Genomic DNA, 19983 nt, shown 5'->3' with positions numbered 1-19983 from the left:
TTTACTATCTTGCCTCATAATTTTTGTTAGGAAGCTGGATTTTCTGTTTCCTCATTAATTGATCAGGTAATTGAGCTGAAATTAACATAAAACTTTCCTTTAGTTAGACTAAACAATGAGGACACCGACTGTGCCATGTAACAGGGAGTCTAGACCCAGGGTAGCTCCAGGTGCCAAACATCAGAGCTCTGGCTCCTCCTCTCTGTGGCTTTCTCAGCTCTGCCCTCCTCCATGGGATGCTTCATCCCCAAGCTGGCACCAAGATGACTACAACAGCTCCCAGTATCATATCAGATATGATAATATCAAAACGAAGAAGAGGGTCATCTCTTTCTTGTGTGTTTTTTAAAGACTCTTATTGGTCAGATTTATATCAAACATTGAAATCTAACCCAATCACTAACAAGAGTTGGCTTAAACTAATGAGCATCTGTTCCCTGGGAGGTGGGGTAGAGAGGACTCCTCTGCAAATGCATGGCCATGGAGAGCAGGGTATCTAGGATTCTGCTGGGAACAGAAAAAGGATAGAAGGATGGGGCAAGTCAAGGAATAAATGTTATGTAGGTAATCACGAGCATATACTAGACCGTCTATGTTTTCTCTACCTTCTACAATTAGGCAGGAGTGTAAATAAATACATACTGGCACATTCAAATTTATTCTTCATTACCTTCTCCTTTACTTCTAGCTCCTCCTCTCTTCTCTTTTTCTCTCTCATTTTTACAAGGCTTTTCATGATCTGCTCCCTCTTACCTCTCTAAGCTCCACACTTTTCCACATATTTTTTGACCCTGAATATCCTTCTGGCTTTCATTTGCCTCAGGTAAAGACGCATCCACTCAAGGACTCCCTTGAAACACCTAGTGTGTGGCTGGGAGGGGAGAAGAGTGTAATGAAGAATAAATATTAAAGTATGAGGTAAGTGCCCCCCTATGTGGTCCCACAGCACCCGGTGCACCTGCCACATGCCATATCCTCTGTTTGTCTGTTCCCCTTTTACTGGACTGTGACTTCTTTCAAGGCAGACATAGTGTGTCTAATTTGTCTTTATGCCACTATCACCCATTACAGATGGATTCATTTTAAGAGGAGTCAGGACTCAATTTTTGAACAGTCAGTATTATGGACAAAACAGTATTTTTAAAATGTGTTCCATATCATTTACTTATTATCTATGATATACTTGTAAAGTACTGGCAAGAACAAATTTTCAAATATTCAGAATTTAGCAAAGAAGTTAAAAGGCCAATTAAAACAAACTTAAATTTAAGTGATTTAATCAATGCCTGTTGTATCCTATCAAATATTATTTGTAAAAAAGTTTGCATGGAGGGCTTCCCTGGTGGCGCAGTGGTTGAGAGTCCGCCTGCCAATGCAGGGGACGCGGGTTCATATCCTGGTCCGGGAGGAACCCACATGCCGCGGAGCGGCTGGGCCTGTGAGCCATGGCCGCTGGGCCTGCGCATCCAGAGCCTGTGCTCCGCAACGGGAGAGGCCACAACAGTCAGAGGCCCACGTGCCCCCCCAAAAAAAAAAAAAAAAAAAGTTTGCATGGAAAGCAGTGATTGTAATTTACTACATTACTTCTTTTACATGCCCACTGCAAGATGTGTGTTTCATACTAATACGTGTGTGCATACAGGCACACACACACTGTAGTTCTGAGAAGATATTTGTCATGTAAATTAAACATGTGCCAAGTATTTCATGGAATTAATGGTTTTTACTCAAAATGTCAGCAAATTCTGGGAAAACTGGATGGAAATCACCAACTACATAAAGAGAGTTTTGTTTGTAATCTACACTAGCCAGAAACCCCTATTTACTTTGGTTATCTGGTATTTTGATGGAAGATGTGGCCACAAATTAGTCTTATTCTATTATTATCATCTGAACATATATTTCCTTTGATGTGCTATTATGCTCTTCAAATTATGTGGATATCCATGACGACAGACTTCACATACTGTAAAAGAAATACATTGTATAGAATTATAATTTGTTTAGATATACTTTCGGAAAAGTTAGATTGCATTTCATATGCTTCTATAAATCAGATTGAAATGTCTCAGGATGCCCAGAAAGTAAAATTGGAACCAAAGTATTATTTAATCCTAACTCATCTTTCTCTTTTATACTCACAGCAGGAGTAAAATTTAACTGGAAGCAAAGATTTTCATCTTTCCTATTCTAGAGATAATTCTATGTTCACACTATTGTGTCGTTTCTTATTGAAGAGTCTCTCTATCCAGACGATAGGCTGCTTTCCTATACACATTTTTTTATGTAAACTTTCCAAATTGTTCATATGTCCCCATAAAAACAGTGATGCTTTTACTGCACATTAGCGAAAATTTTTGTTTGAAACTTGAGGACATTTTTTCTTGTTAACAAAATATTGCTTAAATACTAGCTACAAAGTCATAACTATTTATGAGTGCAAAAGTATCTAATGATTGGAACTTTAAAAGCCCAAAGGGTCTTGCTTTTTAAAAAGAAAAACATTAGGTGACAAAAAAAGATCTCAGAGCTTCTGATGCACATGTTGTAAATTGTATGTACATCTAAGAGGCCTCTTTCACAAGCAATCAGAAGTCCTTTTGTAATTATACTCAAAACCTATTTTCTAATTTGCAGAGTTATGATGAGGAATAGTCCCAGTTCATACACCGCGTGGCATCTCTGAACTGACCAATTAATGTGTCGGTATACACAGGTTAGTAATTGGTAGACATACAACAACATAACATATACACTCACACACACACACACACACACACACACACAACCATTAAAGTGTTTACTCTTCAGTGCACTACTAATGGGAAAGAAATATATTGACGTTACTCTTCCAAATATACTTAAAACTTCAAGATGTAATATAGGTTTTTCTATAGTCTGTGAAATCCCTGCTTTCCCTCAAAAAAAATCCCACCATTCTAGCAAAGTAGAGACAAACTTAATAGAAGAATGGACTAGGATGAAGTCCTTCTACTTTCACTGTTGCCACAATCCATTGTTAAGTTATATAGTGGTACCTATAGTAAATGTTCTGAGAATTGACAGTGCAAAAACTTTCACATGGAATGAGAGTGCTACAGGACAAATTTTAATCCCATTAATTCAATGGATTGCACAGGCCTAACCATCACAGTAAATCATAATCTGACCTTAAAGAAAATATATCATGAGTTGAAACAAATTTATCTTTATCCCTGAAAAATCAGGAGCTTATTTTTAAAGAAATTTCTCCCTTCTTTCTTTATGAATCTATTCAAGAAATTATAAATCAATATTCCTTGTAAGTTTTCTAAAATAGGTATCTGAAGACTGCACTCCTGGTCTTTTACTCTGCTGGCTCCCAACACCTCAGCATGGTAGACAAGATTTGCCATAATTTATACTCGACCACTTCTCTCCTCCCTCATCTTTTCCCACTGCCCCTTACTCATCTTCTACTCCAGAAAAAGACACTGGTTCTCAGGATGCAACTACTCTTCCTCTGACAGGTAGGTCCTTTTTCCCTTTGTATGACAATTCACTAAATATCCTGCCAGGCCCAGCTCAAATGCTACCTTCTTAGTGAAGTCTTTTCTGGCTGTCAGTCAGTAACTCTCTGACAATTCCTACATCATTTCCTCATATGTCTAAGATTAAGCTCATCATGTTATAATTATTCATGTACAAGGCTCCCCATAAAGACTGTGAGCTCCTTGAAGGGAAGAACGTTTCTCACTTTCTTTATACCCCCAAAACTAAGTACTGGGTGTTAGATGAATAAACAGGTGCAAGATACTATATCAACTGATTAGATACTTCAAAATAGTAAAGGAGTAAAATAATCCTCATTCCATACTTTGAGGGAAGAGGATTTCAAAAAGTATTTTAGGATTTTTTAAAAGGTTTCTAGATGCTGATAAATCACTGAGGGTAGTAACAATGATGTCATCAACAAGCTCCTCTACAACCAACCTTCTTATAACATTTATTAAAGTTTCTATATCAACTATGGTTACAATAAGATATATACTTGATTTTAACCAAGTAAAATTGTGCATGAAAAGAAAATCCTACAAGGCAGCACACCAAATGTTAATAACACTCATCTCCGGCTGGTAAGATTATGTTTTATTTTCAAAATATTTTTTCTACTTCTCAAATATTCTTCAGTGAGCACATATTACTTTTAACTATTTATGTTTGTTTCAGACATTGGATATTTTAAAAAAGCATTATAGATACATATAAAAATCTCACTTTTACCCTGTCATAAATCTATTCTACTGCCCCTCTCTCAAGAGTTGATCACCATCACAAAGTTGGCACACATTCTCCATATGCGAATTTATACTTTTAGTAAAGAAAATATATCGTGAGTTGAAACAAATATATATTCATTATATACTGGACATATTGTGTTTTATACTTACAGAAATATATTATGTGTAAAATTCTGAATCTTGCTTTTTTTCACTTAACATTGTTCCCAAGATATATCCAAATAAATGTTTGTAAACCTAGTATTTTCATTTTAATTGAAGCATAATACTCCATTTTACTAAAATTTACACAGTGATTCTCTTCCTTATGGACATTTTATTTTTTCCCAAATTTTTGTTCCTACAAACAATGTTGCAATGAACATCCTTCAGATTCTTAGCGTTTTGTTTTAAAGAACTATTCCTGGAAGTAGAATTGCTAGATAGGAGAATATGTGCATTTCAAAATTCTTAAAATATTATTAAATTGTCTTTGAATATGGAGTACCAATTTATAATCCTATTAGCTGTGTACAAGACTTCTTATTTTTCTATGTCTTTACAATACTTCATGTCATCAGAACTTCTGTGTCATTCTGGTGACTGGATATAAGTTGGTATCTCACAGTGGTCTTAAATTTCTCTGTTACTGGGGTTAACTATGTTTACTGGCCTTTCAGAATCCATCTTCAGTTAATTGCCTTTGTCAGCTGTTTCAATGTTTTTGTTTGTTGTCTTTTCTGTCTATTTATTATCTTGTAGTACTAAACCCTTCTCAGTGTTATACATTGCAATCATTTCTCCTGCTCTGTGGCTTTTTAAACACATTTTGCGGTATCTTACACTAACCATGAATTTTATTTTTAATTTTAATGTAGTTGATTTTATAAGTCTTTTTCTAATGCAACTTTCTGTTCTAAGAAATCCTTCCCTATACTAAAATGATCATATGAATTATCTCCCTTAATTTGTTAAACTGAGGAAATGTACTGAAAGATTTTCTGATGTCTGAAAGATCCTTGAGGTAGTAAGGTAAATCCTGCTTACTCATGACGTACTTTTTAATAAATTGCTGGATTCAATGTTGTAATATTTTGCTTAGAATCTATGCATCTATTTTCATACTAGAGATTAATTCATACATATTTTTCTTATACACTCCTTGTCCAGTTATGTATCCAAGTCATGCAAGCACAAAGTTGGCCGTTCACCACTTTGTGAATTTTCTTAAATAGTTTGTACAGCCTTGATATTATCCGTTCATTAAGGTTTGGTATAACTATCCTATCAAACGATCTTTTTTTTTTTTAACATCTTTATTGGAGTATAACTACTTTACAATGGTGTGTTAGTTTCTGCTGTATAACAAAGTGAATCAGCTATATGTATACATATATCCCATATCCCCTCCCCCTTGCGTATCCCTCCCACCCTCCCAAATCCACCCCTCTAGGTGGTCACAGAGCACTGAGCTGATCTCCCTGTGCTATGCGGCTGCTTCCCACTAGCTATTTTACATTTGGTAGTGTATATATGTCATGCCACTCTCTCACTTCGTCCCAGCTTACCCTTCCCCATCCCCATGTCCTCAAGTCCATTCTCTACGTCTGTGTCTTTATTCCTGTCCTGCCCTAGGTTCTTCAGAACCTTTTTTTTTTTTTTTAGATTCCATATATATGTGTCAACATACAGTATTTGTTTTTCTCTTTCTGACTTACTTCACTCTGTATGACAGACTCTAGGTCCATCCACCTCACTACAAATAACTCAATTCTGTTTCTTTCTATGGCTGAGTAGTATTCCATTCTATATAGGTGCCACATCATCTTTATCCATTCATCTGTGATTGCTTCCATGTAGGTTTCTTCTATGTCCTGGCTATTGTAAATAGTGTTGCAATGAACACTGTGGTACATGACTTTTTGAATTATGGTTTTCTCCAGGTATATGCCCAGAAGTGGGATTGCTGGGTCGTACAGTAGTTCTACTTTTAGTTTTTTAAGGAACCTTCATACTGTTCTGAACAGTGGCTGTATCAGTTTACATTCCCACCAACAATGAAAGAGGGTTACATTTTCTCCACACCCTCTCCAGAATTTATTGTTTGTAGAATTTTTGAAGATGGCCATTCTGACCAGTGTGCGGTGATAACACATTGTAGATTTGATTTTCATTTCTCTAATGATTAGTGATGTTGAGCATCCTTTAATGTGTTTGTTGGCAATATGTCTATCTTCTTTGGAGAAATGTCTACTTAGGTCTTCTGCCCATTTTTGGATTGGGTTGTTTTTTGATGTTGAGCTGCATGAGCTGCTTGTCTATTTTGGAGATTAATTCTTTGTCCGTTGTTTCGCTTGCAACTATTTTCTCCCATTCTGAGGGTTGTCTTTTTGTCTTGTTTATGGTTTCCTTTGCTGTGAAAAAGCTTTTAAGTTTCATCAGGTCCCATTTGTTTACTTTTGTTTTTACTTGCATTTCTCTAGGAGGTGGGTCAAAAAGGATATTGCCGTGATTTATGTCACAGAGTATTCTGCCTATGTTTTCCTTCAAGAGTTTTGTAGTGTCTGGCCTTACATTTATGTCTCCAATCCATTTTGAGTTTATTTTTGTGTATAGTGTTAGGGAGTGTTCTAACTTCATTCTTTTAAATGTAACTGTCCAGTTATCCCAGCACCACTTACTGAAGAGGCTATCTTTTCACCATTATATATTCTTGCCTTCTTTATCAAAGGACACCATATGTGCATGGGTTTATCTCTGGGCTTTCTATCCTGTTCCACTGATCTATATTTCTGTTTTTGTTCCAGTACCATACTGTCTTGATTACTGTAACTTTGTAGTATAGGCTGAAGTAACGGAGCCTGATTCCTCCAGCTCCATTTATGTTTCTCAAGATTGCTTTCGCTATTCGGGGTCTTTTGGTTTCCATACAAATCGTGCAAGTTGTCAGTATAGTTTTGTGAAAAATGCCATTGGTAGTTTGATAGGGATTGCACTGAATCCGTAGGTTGCTTTGGGTAGTAGAGTCATTTTCACAATGTTGATTCTTCCAATCCAAGAACATGGTATATCTCTCCATCTGTTTGTATCATCTTTAATTTCTTTCATCAGTGTCTTATAGTTTTCTCCATACAGGTCTTTTGTCCATTTAGGTAGGTTTATTTCTAGGTAATTTATTCATTTTGTTGCAATGGTAAATGGGAGTGTTTCCTTAATTTCTCTTTCAGATATTTCATCATTAGTGTATAGGAATGCAAGAGATTTCTGTGCATTAACTTTGTATCCTGTTACTTTACCAAATTCATTGATTAGCTCTAGTAGTTTTCTGGTAGCATCTTTAGGATTCTCTATGTATAGTACCATATCATCTTCAAACAGTGACAGTTTTACTTCTTCTTTTCCAATTTGGATTCCTTTTATTTCTTTTTCTTCTCTGATTGCTGTGGCTAAAACTTCCAAAAATAGTGGTGAGAGTGGACAACCTTGTCTTGTTTCTGATCTTAGTGGGAATGGCTTCAGTTTTTCACCTTTGAGAAAGATGTTGACTGTGGGTTTGTCATATATGGCCCTGATTATGTTGAGGTAAGTTCCCTCTATGCCTACTTTCCTGAGGGTTTTTATCATAAATGGGTGTTGAATTTTGTTGAACGCTTTTTCAGCATCTATTGAGATGATCATATGGTTTTTCTCCTTCAATTTGTTAATATGGTGTATCACACTGATTGATTTGCGTATATTGAAGAATCCTTGCATTCCTGGAATAAACCCCACTTGATCATGGTGTATGATCTTTTTAATGTGCTGTTGGATTCTGTTTGCTAGTATTTTGTTGAGGATTTTTGCATATATGTTCATCAGTGATACTGGCCTGTAGTTTTCTTTTTCTGTGGCATCTTTGTCTGGTTTTGGTTTCACAGTGAGGGTGGCATCATAGAATGAGTTTGGGAGTGTTCCTCCCTCTGCTTTGAGAAGGATAGGTGTTAGCTCTTCTCTAAATGTTTGATAGAATTCGCCTGTGAAGCCATCTGGTCCTGGGGTTTTTGTTTGTTGGAAGATTTTCAATCACAGTTTCAAATTCAGTGCTTGTGACTGGTCTGTTTATCTTTTCTATTTCTTCCTGGTTCACTCTCAGAAGGTTGGGCTTTTCTAAGAATTTGTCCATTTCTTCCAGGTTGCCCATGTTATTGGCATATAGTTGCTTCTAGTAATTTCTCATGATCCTTTGTATTTCTGCAGTGTCAGTTGTTACTTCTCCTTTTTCATTTCTAATTCTGTTGATTTGAGTCTTCTCCCTCTTTCTCTTGACAAGTCTGGCTAATGGTTTATCAATTTTGTTTATCTTCTAAAAGAACCAGCTTTTACTTTTATTGATCTTTGTTATTGTTTCCTTCATTTCTTTTTCTTTTATTTCTCATCTGATCTTTATGATTCCTTTCCTTCTGCTAAGGGGTTTTCTTGTTCTCTCTCTCATTGCTTTAGGGGTATGGTTAGGTTGTTTATTTGAGAATTTTCTTGTTTCTTGAGGTAGGATTGTACTGCTATAAACTTCCCTAGATCCGCTTTTGCTGCATCCCATAGGTGTTGGGTCATCATGTTGTCATTGTTATTTGTTTGTAGGTATTTTTGATTTCTTCTTTGATTTCTTCAGTGATCTCTTGGTTATTTAGTAGTGTATTGTTTAGCCTCCATGTGTTTGTATTTTTTACTGTTTTTTTCCTGTAATTGATATCTACTCTTATAGCATTGTGGTTGCAAAAGATACTTGATACAATTTCAATTTTCTTAAATTAACCAGGGCTTGATTTGTGACCCAAGATATGATCTATCCTGGAGAATGTTCCATGAGCACTTGAAAAGAAAGTGTATTCTGTTGTTTTTGGATGGAATGTCCTATAAATATCAATTAAGTCCATCTTGTTTAATGTATCATTTAAAGTTTGTGTTTCCTTATTTATTTTTATTTTGGATGACCTGTCCATTTGTGAAAGTGGGGTGTTAAGATCCAGTACTATGACTGTGTTACTGTCGATTTTCCCTTTTATGGCTGTTAGCATTTGCTTTATGTATTGAGGTGCTCCTATGTTGGGTGCATAAATATTTACAATTGTTATATTTTCTTCCTGGATTGATTCCTTTATCATTATGTAGTGTCCTTCTTTGTCTCTTGTAATAGTCTTTATTTTAAAATCTATTTTGTTTGATATGAAAATAGCTACTCCAGCTTTCTTTTGATTTCCATTTACATGGAATATCTTTTTCCATGCCCTAACTTTCACTCTGTATGTGTCCCTAGGTCTGAAGTGGGTTGCTTGTAGACAGCATATATATGGGTTTTGTTTTTGTATCCATTCAGCCAGTCTTTGTCTTTTGGTTGGAGCATAATCCATTTACATTTAAGGTAATTATATATATGTATGTTCCTATTACCATTTTCTTAATTGTTCTGGGTTTGTTATTGTAGATCTTTTCCTTCCCTTGTGTTTCCTGCTTAGAGAAGTTCCTTTAGCATTTGTTGTAAAGCTGGTTTGGTGGTGCTGAATTCCCTTAGCTTTTGCTTGTCTGTAAAGGTTTTAACATCTCCGTCAAATGTGAATGAGATCCTTGCCAGGTAGATTAATCTTGGTAGTAGGTTTTTCCCTTTCATCACTTTAAATATGTCCTGTCACTCCCTTCTGGCTTGCAGAGCTTCTGCTGAAAAATCAGCTGTTAACCTTATGGGGATTCCCTTGTATGAAATTGGTTGTTTTCCCCTTGCTGCTTTTAATTTTTTTCTTTGTATTTAATTTTTGATAGTTTGATTAGCATGTGTCTTGACGTGTTTCTCCTTAGATTTATCCTGTATGGGACTCTGCATTTTCTGGACTTGACTATTTCCTTTCCCATATTAGGGACGTTTTTAACTCTAATCTCTTCAAATATTTTCTCAGTCCCTTTCTTTTTCTCTTTTTCTTCTGTGACCCCTATAATTCGAATGTTGGTGCATTTAATATTGTCCCACGGGTCTCTGAGACTGTCCTCAATTCTTCTTTCTTTATTCTGCTCTGAAGTAGTTATTTCCAGTATTTTATCTTCCAGGTCACTTATCTGTTCTTCTGCCTCAGTTATTCTACTGATTCCTTCTAGAGAATTTTTAATTTCATTTATTGTGTTGTTTATCATTGTTTGTTTGTTCTTAGTTCTTCTAGGCCCTTGTTAAATGTTTCCTGCATTTTCTCTATTCTATTTCCAAGATTTTGGATCATCTTTACTATCATTACTCTGAATACATTTTCAGGTACACTGCCTATTTCCTCTTCATTTGTTTCATCTGGAGGCTTTTTACCTTGCTCCTTCATCTGCTGTGTATTTCTCTGTCATCTCATTTTGCTTAACTTACTGTGTTTGGGGGTCTCCTTTTTGCAGGCTGCAGGTTTGTAGTTCCCGTTGTTATTGGTGTCTGCCCGCATGGGTAAGGCTGGTTCAGTGAATTGTGTGGGCTTCCTGGTGGAGGGACTGGTGTCTGTGTTCTGATGGATGGAGCTGGATCTTGTCTTTCTGGTGGGCAGGACCACATCTGGTGGTGGGTTTTGGGGTGTCTGTGAACTTATTTTGATTTTAGGCAGCTCTCTTCTAATGGATGAGGTTGTGTTCCTGTCTTACTAGTTGTTTGTCATGGGGTGTCTAGCACTGTAGCTTGCTGGTCATTGACTGGAATCTGGTCTTAGTTTTGAGACAGAGGTCTCTGGGGGAGCTCTCACCAGTTGATATTATGAGGGACTGGGAGGTCTCTGGTTGATAGATGTCCTGAACTCAGCTTTCCCACCTCAGAGGCTCAGGCCTGACACCACGCCAGAGCACCAAGACTGTTAGCCACACGGCGCAGAAGAAAAAGGAGAAGAACAAAAAAAGAAAGAAAGAAAAAAATAAAATAAAGTTATTAAAATAAAAAATGAAATATTTTTGAAATGAAAAATTATAAGTAATTTTAAAAAAAAGAAGAGAGCAACCAAACCAATAAACAAATCCACCGATTATAACAAGCACTAAAAACCATACTAAAAGAAAATGGACAGACAGAACCCTACGACTAATGGTAAAAGCAAACCTATACAGACAAAATCGCACAAAGAAGCATATACAAACACACTCACAAAAGGAGAAAAAGAGAGCAACCAAATCACAAACAAACCTACCAATGATAATAAGCAATAAATACTAAACTAAGATAAATATAAAACTAGAAAAAATTAGATATAGAAAGCAAACTTCAAGTCTACAGTCGTTCCAAAGTCCACTGCCTAAGTTTGGGATGATTCGTTGTCTGTTCAGGTATTCCACAGATGCAGGGTACATCAAGTTGATTGTGTAGATTTAATCTGCTGCTCCTGAGGCTGCTGGGAGAAATTTCCCTTTCTCTTCTTTGTTCGCACAGCTCCTGGGGTTCGGCTTTCGATTTGGCCCTGCCTCTGCGTGTAGGTCGCCTGAGGGCATGTGTTCCCCACCCAGACAGGAAGGGGTTAAAGTAGCAGCTGATTAGGGGGCTCTGGCTCACTCAGGTCAGGAGGAGGGAGGGGTACGGAATGCAGGTCAAGCCTGCAGCAGCAGAGGCTGGCATGACATTGCAACAGCTTGAGGCGCACTGTGTGTTCTCCCGGGGAAGTTGTCTCTGGATCACGGGACCCTGGCAGTGGCGGGCTGCACAGCCTCCCTGGAAGGGGGTGTGTGGATAGTGACCTGTGCTTGCTCACAGGATTCTTGGTGGCTGCAGCAGCAGCATTAGCATTTCATGCCCATCTCTGACGTCCACGCTGATAGCCGTGGCTCATGCCTGTCTCTGGAGCTCATTTAGGCGGTGCTCTGAATCTCCTCTCCTCGTACACCCCAAAACAATGTTCTCTTGACTCTTAGGAAGTTACAACTTTTTCCTGGACTCCCTCCCACTAGCTGTGGTGCACTAGCCCCCTTCAGGCTGTGTTCACGCAGCCAACCCCAGTCCTCTCCCTGGGACCTGACCTCCGAAACCCAAGCCTCAGCTCCCAGCCCCCACCCACCCCAGCGGGTGAGCAGACAAGCCTCTCAGGCTGGTGAGGGCTGGTCAGCACTGATACTCTGTGTGGGAATCTCTCCGCTTTGCCCTCTGCACCCCTATTGCTGCGCTCTCCTCTGTGGGTCTGAAGAACCCCCCCCCCGCCCACCCCCCTTCTCCACCAGTGAAGGGGCTTCCTAGTGTGTGGAAGCTTTTCATCCTTCACAGCTGCCTCCCTGAGGTGCAGGTCCTGTCCCTATTCTTTTGTCTCTGTTTTTATTTTCTTCTTTTGCCCTACCCAGGTATGTGGGGAGTTTCTTGCCTTTTGGGAAGTCTGAGGTCTTCTGCCAGGGTTCAGTAGGTGTTCTGTAGGAGTTGTTCCTCATGTAGATGTAGTTTTGATGTATTTGTGGGGAGGAAGGTGATATCCATGTCTTATTCCTCCACCGTCTTGAAGGTCCTCTCTATCAAACCAACTTGATCATTTGTTTGCAGTATCAATTCCCTTCTGTTAATGTCTATTTGTATAAAGTTATGAATGGTAATTTCTATTTTTTCCACAAATTTGTATATTTAATCTTGTCTTAAAGATTTTTGGAATAAAAACATTCATAATATCACCTTATGGTTTCTTAATTTTTTTTTTTTTTTGGCCTCGCTGTACAACTTGTGGGATCTTAGTTCCCCAACCCAGGATTGAACCCTGGCCCTTGGCAGTGAGAGCGCAGGATCCTAACCACTGGAGAGCCAGGGAATTCCCTTATGGCTTCTTAAAATCTCTCTTGAATCTTTGGTTACATCTTCCTTTTTGTTTCTAAATAATATTTATTTGTATCTTCTTTCTTTCCTTTTGATCAGTCTTGCTAGGGATGTATAAATATTATTAACCTTTTCAAATATTGATTAATTTCCTTTATGATTTTGCTTTAATCCTTGAGTTACTTTGAAATATATTCCTTTTTAATTTTCAAATTTACAAGTGAGGGTTCTAGAAAGATGGTAGCTTAGATGTGCTTCCTTAACTTACTGCAAACCATCTAGCTAACCCAAGCCGTGCAGCTCCTGGAGCCAACTGGCAAATTGTGTCTGGAGGGAAGAGCAAGAAAGCTGTTACAACACTGTTTCCTCTCTGGGATAGATGAGAGTCTTAGAACTAGTGTAGAAATGCTCACAGGCAAGGTGCAGAATGCCATAATCCCAGGGAGAACTTATCTGGCAGAGAATGTGGTACTCTAGGGAAAATGTTGGCATTAACCTACATGGTGTACACTTTCATATACCCCAAGGAACAAAGGACTTGCTGAACAGGTGTTCTAAGTTAGGTGTCTTCACCTAAAATGCTGGAAAAGGTTTACAGGTAAGCTTTCTCCTGATGCTTTGATAGTCGATCTGCCTACTGCTATACAGCTTACTCTAAGCGTCAGAGATTTCGAAATGTTCCACTATTGTAGAGACTGCCATCCCTTAAGGCTCTGAAACAACTAAATCTAAGCCTTAAGGAGTAGACCAAGAAACAAACAAACATAAAACAAACAAGTACCTAAGAGGGTCCAGCAACCAGAGAAAGAAAGAACAGAAAATTGAGAATGAATTTCTAACAAAATAGAGCTGCTAGTAGAGATAGATAAAAAATTTTAACACAAATAATAATAAGAGAGCTTAAAAATATTAAAGTACAGCATATTAAAAAAGACTTTGTAGGGGGAAAAAGTAACTGGTCAGAAAAATTCAGATGACTTAAAGTTAGTAAAAAAAAAAACACACAAAAACAACTGAATTAGTGCCCTAGAATATGAAGTGGAAGAAATACTTCAAACTACAAAGTTAAAAAAAAAAAATATATATATATATACACACACACACACACACACACATTTTATGAAGGTAGAAATCCTGGAGACTTATTATACAAATAGTAGGAATTCCAAAAAAAAGAAATAGATGGATATATATCAATAATTTTGAAGTATAATTAAAAATTCCCCCAGTGAATAAAGTATTTAGTCTGCATCTTAAAGTTCTAGGCAAGATTAATCAAAACGCTTTGTATATATAGTCATACACTGCAAAAATCTCTGGGATGAAAGGGTTATCTTACAGTCTCCCAGAGGGAAATAACACTTTATTTATAATGGACAATGATACTGGCATTAAACTTTTCATCTGCAACACTAAAAACTAGAAGATAATGGACTATCATCTGAAAAAATACTTAAGAAAGAACTCTGGACAGAACAGACACTTAAGATAGGTGATGTATAAAAGGAAAAAAGTATGATGAAACATACTTTTATGATGAAACATAAAACTATATATTTATCTATCTATCTATCTATCTATCTAATAGACTCTCTTATAATGGTTAAATAATGAAAACAAAGATTCTAAATAAAGAATCTTCAAATAGGTGAGAAATACTGCAATGAATATTCCATTAAAATTCCAGAAGTTGGGTGTTTAAAGGAGAGAAGAAAGAGGTAGGAACATTCTACATCTACTTCTGAGAAGAGCTGAAAGCGGGGAATTAAAATTATTGTAAAAGTCCCATATTACAGGGGAATGTAGGAGGCTGCTAGTTATCACCCTTACTCTTCTCTTATTCTTCAATATTGAATCCTCAGTTCTTAGCTAGACCCAAGTCTACCTAGAATTCCTAGCTTCCTCTGCAAGAAGCAATGGCCATATGACTAAGTTCTGGCTAAGCAGAAATAATGTGCAATGTGTGCAAATTCCAGAGTATGCCCTTAAACGATCTGGCTGTGTCTTTCCTGTCACCTAATTCCTCTTCCCTTTAGCTTGAATGATGCCATGAGAAAAAGGTGTGAATGAGAACAACCTAAGGCTGGCAGAGGAACAATGTAGAGCTTGGATCCTTGAGATTATGGAGCCAACATGCCAACCCTGGTCTGCTTATGCCTAGAATGCTTCCTGAGAGAGAAATAATATTATATCTTGTTTACACCATATTTATTTTGGATATCTGTTACAGCAGTCAAATTTATATCCTAACTAGTACATAGGGCAAAAGAGCTATCAGTGGGGAAAGTAGAGTGTCTTAGTAAACATTTGGTATCTTGTTTTCATCTGAGGCTAGAAAAATAAATATTTGATTATGAGACTGTGGAAGGGAAGGTCATCATTATTGTTATAATAAACAGTAAACATCCTAAGTGAACAAAGGGGAAAAATTACTAGCAACTCAGTGAAACCAGAAAAATAATTTTTAAAAAAGAATAAAAGAGAAAAAATAAACTAAAATCAATAAGAAACATAAAATGAAAGTAATATAATCAAGTATATCAGTTGTTTCACATATATACAGAAGAAATTATCCCCTAATAAAAACAGAGGTGGCTGCAATTAAGATGTCAGCTGGGTCTGTGGTCTCATCTGAGGTTTGGCTGGGAGCAGTTGGCTTCACACACATGATTGTTAGCAGCATTGGATTCTCACAGAACTGCTGGACTGAGGGCCTTAGTTTCTTACTGGCTATTGAATAGAGGCTTCCCTCAGTTTCTTGTCATGTGGACCTCTCCACAGAGCAGCCCACAATGTAGACGGTGGCTTCCATCAGAGTAAGCCAGAAAGCAAGAGAGAGCTAACAAGACGGAAGCCAGAGCTTTTTTGTAACCTGATCTCAGAAGTGACACCCATTATTTTTGCCATAGTCTGTCCATTAGAAGCAAGTCACTAGGTCCAGTCCACACACAAGGGGAAGAGATTTTTCTGAGGACATAAATACTGGGAGGTGGGATCATTGAAAGTTATCTTGAGTCTTAATATCACAGTTGTGCAGGAAAAAGCTACTCTCAAACTACAGTTGGTAACAGAAACAGATACAGCCATTCTGGAAAACAATAGCATTAAGATTAATGCCTCTGGATAGCGTGACCAACTTACCTTGGGTTGCTAGGTTCTTTCTCAGTTTTAAAACTGGAAGTTCTACATCCTGGAACCCCTTTAGTCCTGGGACTTGATTAGCCACCCTACTCTGGAGCCAGGCTGTAGGGTTTAAACTATGACTCCACACTTCCTAGCAATGTGACCTTGGGTAAGTTACTTAATTTCTCTGTGCCTCAGTTTCCTTATCTGTAAAATAAGAATAATAGCATGTTTGTGGAAACTAAAGGAGATAATACATGCAAGGTGCTTTAAGCAATGTCTGGCACATAAAAAAATTGCCCAATGATATTAGCTACTATTATTATTGGTATTAAAGTATACATATCCTTTCACTAGGGTATGCACACAATTATCATACAAACTGGGACACTTCTGAAAGTGAAAGAGAGTGCTAGTAACAATTATGCCAGGTCAACAAGCATGTAAGGGAATATTCCAGGAAAACTGGAATGTATGATCCTTATATTGACCCACACTGAAGTTTATCTCATTGAAATAAAAGTACCTTCATATAAGACTAGTGCACAACAATGTCTGCTGCTGTTTTGTTCACAGTGGGAAAACAATGCAAAATGAAGTAAATGATCATCAACAGAGGTGGAATAAATCATGATACATAATACCATCAAATATGCAAACTTTAAAAGAATGAATTATAGCAATACCAACTGACTTGAAGGAAGTCCTTTGAAATATTGTTCAGTGAGAAAAATAATAAGTAGGAAAATATACATGGTTCCATTTTTGTGAAATAAAATGTTTACACTCAGAGGCAAATATTGAAGTTTAAGCCTCAGGGTTCAGCACTTTGATGGGCCCCTTCCAAGGGTTTAGGTGGGGCTCTGGAATGTTCTTGTAAATTTTGTAAAAGTGAAATATTTTAATTGCAGTTAAGTTAAGAACTCTGTTTCTTTCAACTCCAATTTCTCTATCATATTCTCTCTGTTCTGGGTAGTATTACAATGGCTGAAGACATTTTGGGGATCTGGCTAAGGAAATGAGTTTTGGATACATTTAGTTTAAGTTTAGTGGGGTATACTTATGAGGTTTGAAGTCACCTTCCGTGTACAGCTCACATGTAAGAATGGCTTCTAGCAATACTCCTGCCATCTCCTGTGCCAACTCACCTTGTATGTGACTGTAAGGTTTCAGTATGAGTCATACTGTGATATGACTATGGCCCAGGAATATTCATGTATCAGATATACTTGTGTAGTGGGGGAGAAATATTTGAAATGTATACAAGTTAGTGTGTGGAAAGGTCTTCCAAACCTTATAGCTTATATATGAAAGAGGGGTCTTATCAAAAATGACAGCAATCCTAAGAATTAGCATGGCAGTACGAGTAACAGATTGTAAGGCTAAAAGAAAATTTTCTACAAACTAATTAAGAAAAAATGATTTAGGGAGGCCTTCAAGATGGTTGAGGAATAAGGCGTGGAGATCACCTTCCTCCCCACAAATACATAAAAACTACATCTACATGTGGAACAACTCCTACAGAACACCTACTGAACGCTGGCAGAAGACCTCAGACTTCCCAAAAGGCAGTGAACAGATTCTCTCAGGTGACCTACATGCAGAGGCAGGGCCAAATCCAAAGCTGAACCCCAGGAGCTGTGCAAACAAAGAAGAGAAAGGGAAATTTTTCCCAGCAGCTGCAGGAGCAGTGGATAAAATCTCCATAATCGACTTGATGTACACTGCACCTGTGGAATACCTGAATAGACAATGAATAATCCCAAAACTGAGGTGGTGGACTTTGGGAGCAACTGTAGATTTCAGATTTAGCGCTTCTTATCATTGGTGGATTGGTTTTTTGGTTTGGTTGCTCTCTTCTTTCTTTCTTTCTTTTATTATTATGCTTTAATTTTTTTATTTTAAATAATCTTTTTCTATTTTAATAACTTAACTTAAATAATTATTTATTTTTCTTTCTTTCTTTCTTTTTGTTCCGCCCTTTTCTTCTGAGCCGTGTGGTTGACAGGGTTTTGGTGCACTGGCCGGGTGTCAGGTCTGAGCCTCTGAGGTGGGAGAGCCAAATTCAGGACATTGGTCCACCAGAGACCTCCCAGCCCCACATAATATCAAACGGCAAAACTCTTCCAGAGATCTGCATCTCAACGCAAAGACCCAGCTCAACTCAACGACCAGCAACCTACAGTGCTGGACACCCTATGCCAAACAACTAGCAAGACAGGAACACAACCCCACCCTTCAGCAGACAGGCTGCCTAAAATCATAATAAGGTCACAGACACTGCAAAACACACCACCAGATGCGGTCCGGCCAACAGAAAGACAAGATCCAGCCTCATTCATCAGAACACAGGCACCAGTCCCTCCACCAAGAAGCCTACACAACCCACTAGACCAACCTTAACCACTGGGAGCAGACACCAAAAACAACAGGAATTACGAACCTGCAGCCTGCGAAAAGGAGACTCCAAACATAGTAGGTTAAGCAAAATGAGATGACAGAGAAATACACAGCAGATGAAGGAGCAAGGTAAAAACCCACCAGAGCAAAGAAATGAATAGGAAATAGGCAGTCTACCTGAAAAAGAATTCAGAGTAATGAGAGTAAAGATGATCCAAAATCTTGGAAACAGAATGGAGAAAATACAAAAACGTTTAACAAGGACTTAGAAGAACTAAAGAGCAAACAAACAATAATGAACAGCACAATAAATGAAATTAAAAATTCTCTAGAAGAAATCAATAGAATAACTGAGGCAGAAGAAAGGATAAGTGACCTGGAAGATAAAATACTGGAAATAACTACTGCAGAGCAAAATAAAGCAAAAAGAATGAAAAGAATTGAGGACAGCCTCCGAAACCTCTGGAACAACATTAAATGCAACAACATTTGAATCATAGAGGTCCCAGAAGGAGAAGAGAAACAAAAAGGGACTGAAAAAATATCTGAAGAGACTATAGTTGAAAACTTCCCTAATATGGGAAAGGAAATAGTCAATTAAGTCCAGGAAGCACAGAGAGTCCCAAACAGGATAAATCCAAGGAGAAACACGCCAAGACACATATTAATCAAATTATCAAAAATTAAATACACAGAAAAATATTAAAAGCAGCAAGGGCAAAACAACAAATAACATACAAGGGAATTCCCATAAGGTTAACAGCTGATCTTTCAGCAGAAACTCTGCAAGCCAGAAGGGAGTGGCAGGACATATTTAAAGTGATGAAAGGGAAAAACCTACAACCAAGATTACTCTACCCAGCAAGGATCTCATACAGGTTTCATGGAGAAATTAAGACTTTTACAGACAAGCAAAAGCTAAGAGAATTCAGCACCGTGAAACCAGCTTTACAACAAATGCTAAAGGAACTTCTCTATGCAGGAAACACAAGGGAAGGAAAAGACCTACAATAACAAACCCAAAACAATTAAGAAAATGGTAAGAGGAACATACATATCGATAATTACCTTAAATGTAAATGGATTAAATGCTCCAACCAAAAGACACAGACTGGCTGAATGGATACAAAAACAAGACCCATATACATGCTGTCTACAAGACACCCACTTTAGACCTAGGGACACATACAGACTGAAAGTGAGGGGATGGAAAAAGGTATTCCATGCAAATGGAAATCAAAAGAAAGTTGGAGAAGCAATTCTCGTATCAGACAAAATAGACTTTAAAATAAAGACTATTACAAGGGACAAAGAAGGACACTACATAATCATTAAGGGATCAATCCAAGAAGAAGATATAACAATTGTAAATATCTATGCACCCAACACAGGAGCACCTCAATACAAAAGGAAAATGCTAACAGCCATAAAAGGGGA

The 19983-nt window shown here is 37.6% G+C and overlaps 1 long non-coding RNA gene across 1 annotated transcript in view; it reads right to left on the bottom strand.

The window, feature by feature from the left end:
- Positions 1–816: 816 nt before the first annotated feature.
- The window catches only part of LOC141275830 (uncharacterized), a 44492-nt gene continuing 25325 nt past the window's right edge, over positions 817–19983 (bottom strand). The window contains exons 2-4 of the long non-coding RNA XR_012324241.1: positions 16165–16353; positions 1827–1966; positions 817–871 (exon numbers count right to left, since the gene is read on the bottom strand). This is a non-coding gene — a long non-coding RNA (uncharacterized lncRNA). The remainder of the gene's footprint in view (positions 872–1826; positions 1967–16164; positions 16354–19983) is intronic.

Source organism: Tursiops truncatus, chromosome 11 (genome assembly GCF_011762595.2).
Source record: "Tursiops truncatus isolate mTurTru1 chromosome 11, mTurTru1.mat.Y, whole genome shotgun sequence".
NCBI lineage: Eukaryota > Metazoa > Chordata > Mammalia > Artiodactyla > Delphinidae > Tursiops > Tursiops truncatus.
The sequence above is the reverse complement of the archived record's forward strand: the minus strand, read 5'-3'. Positions and strand labels throughout refer to the sequence as shown.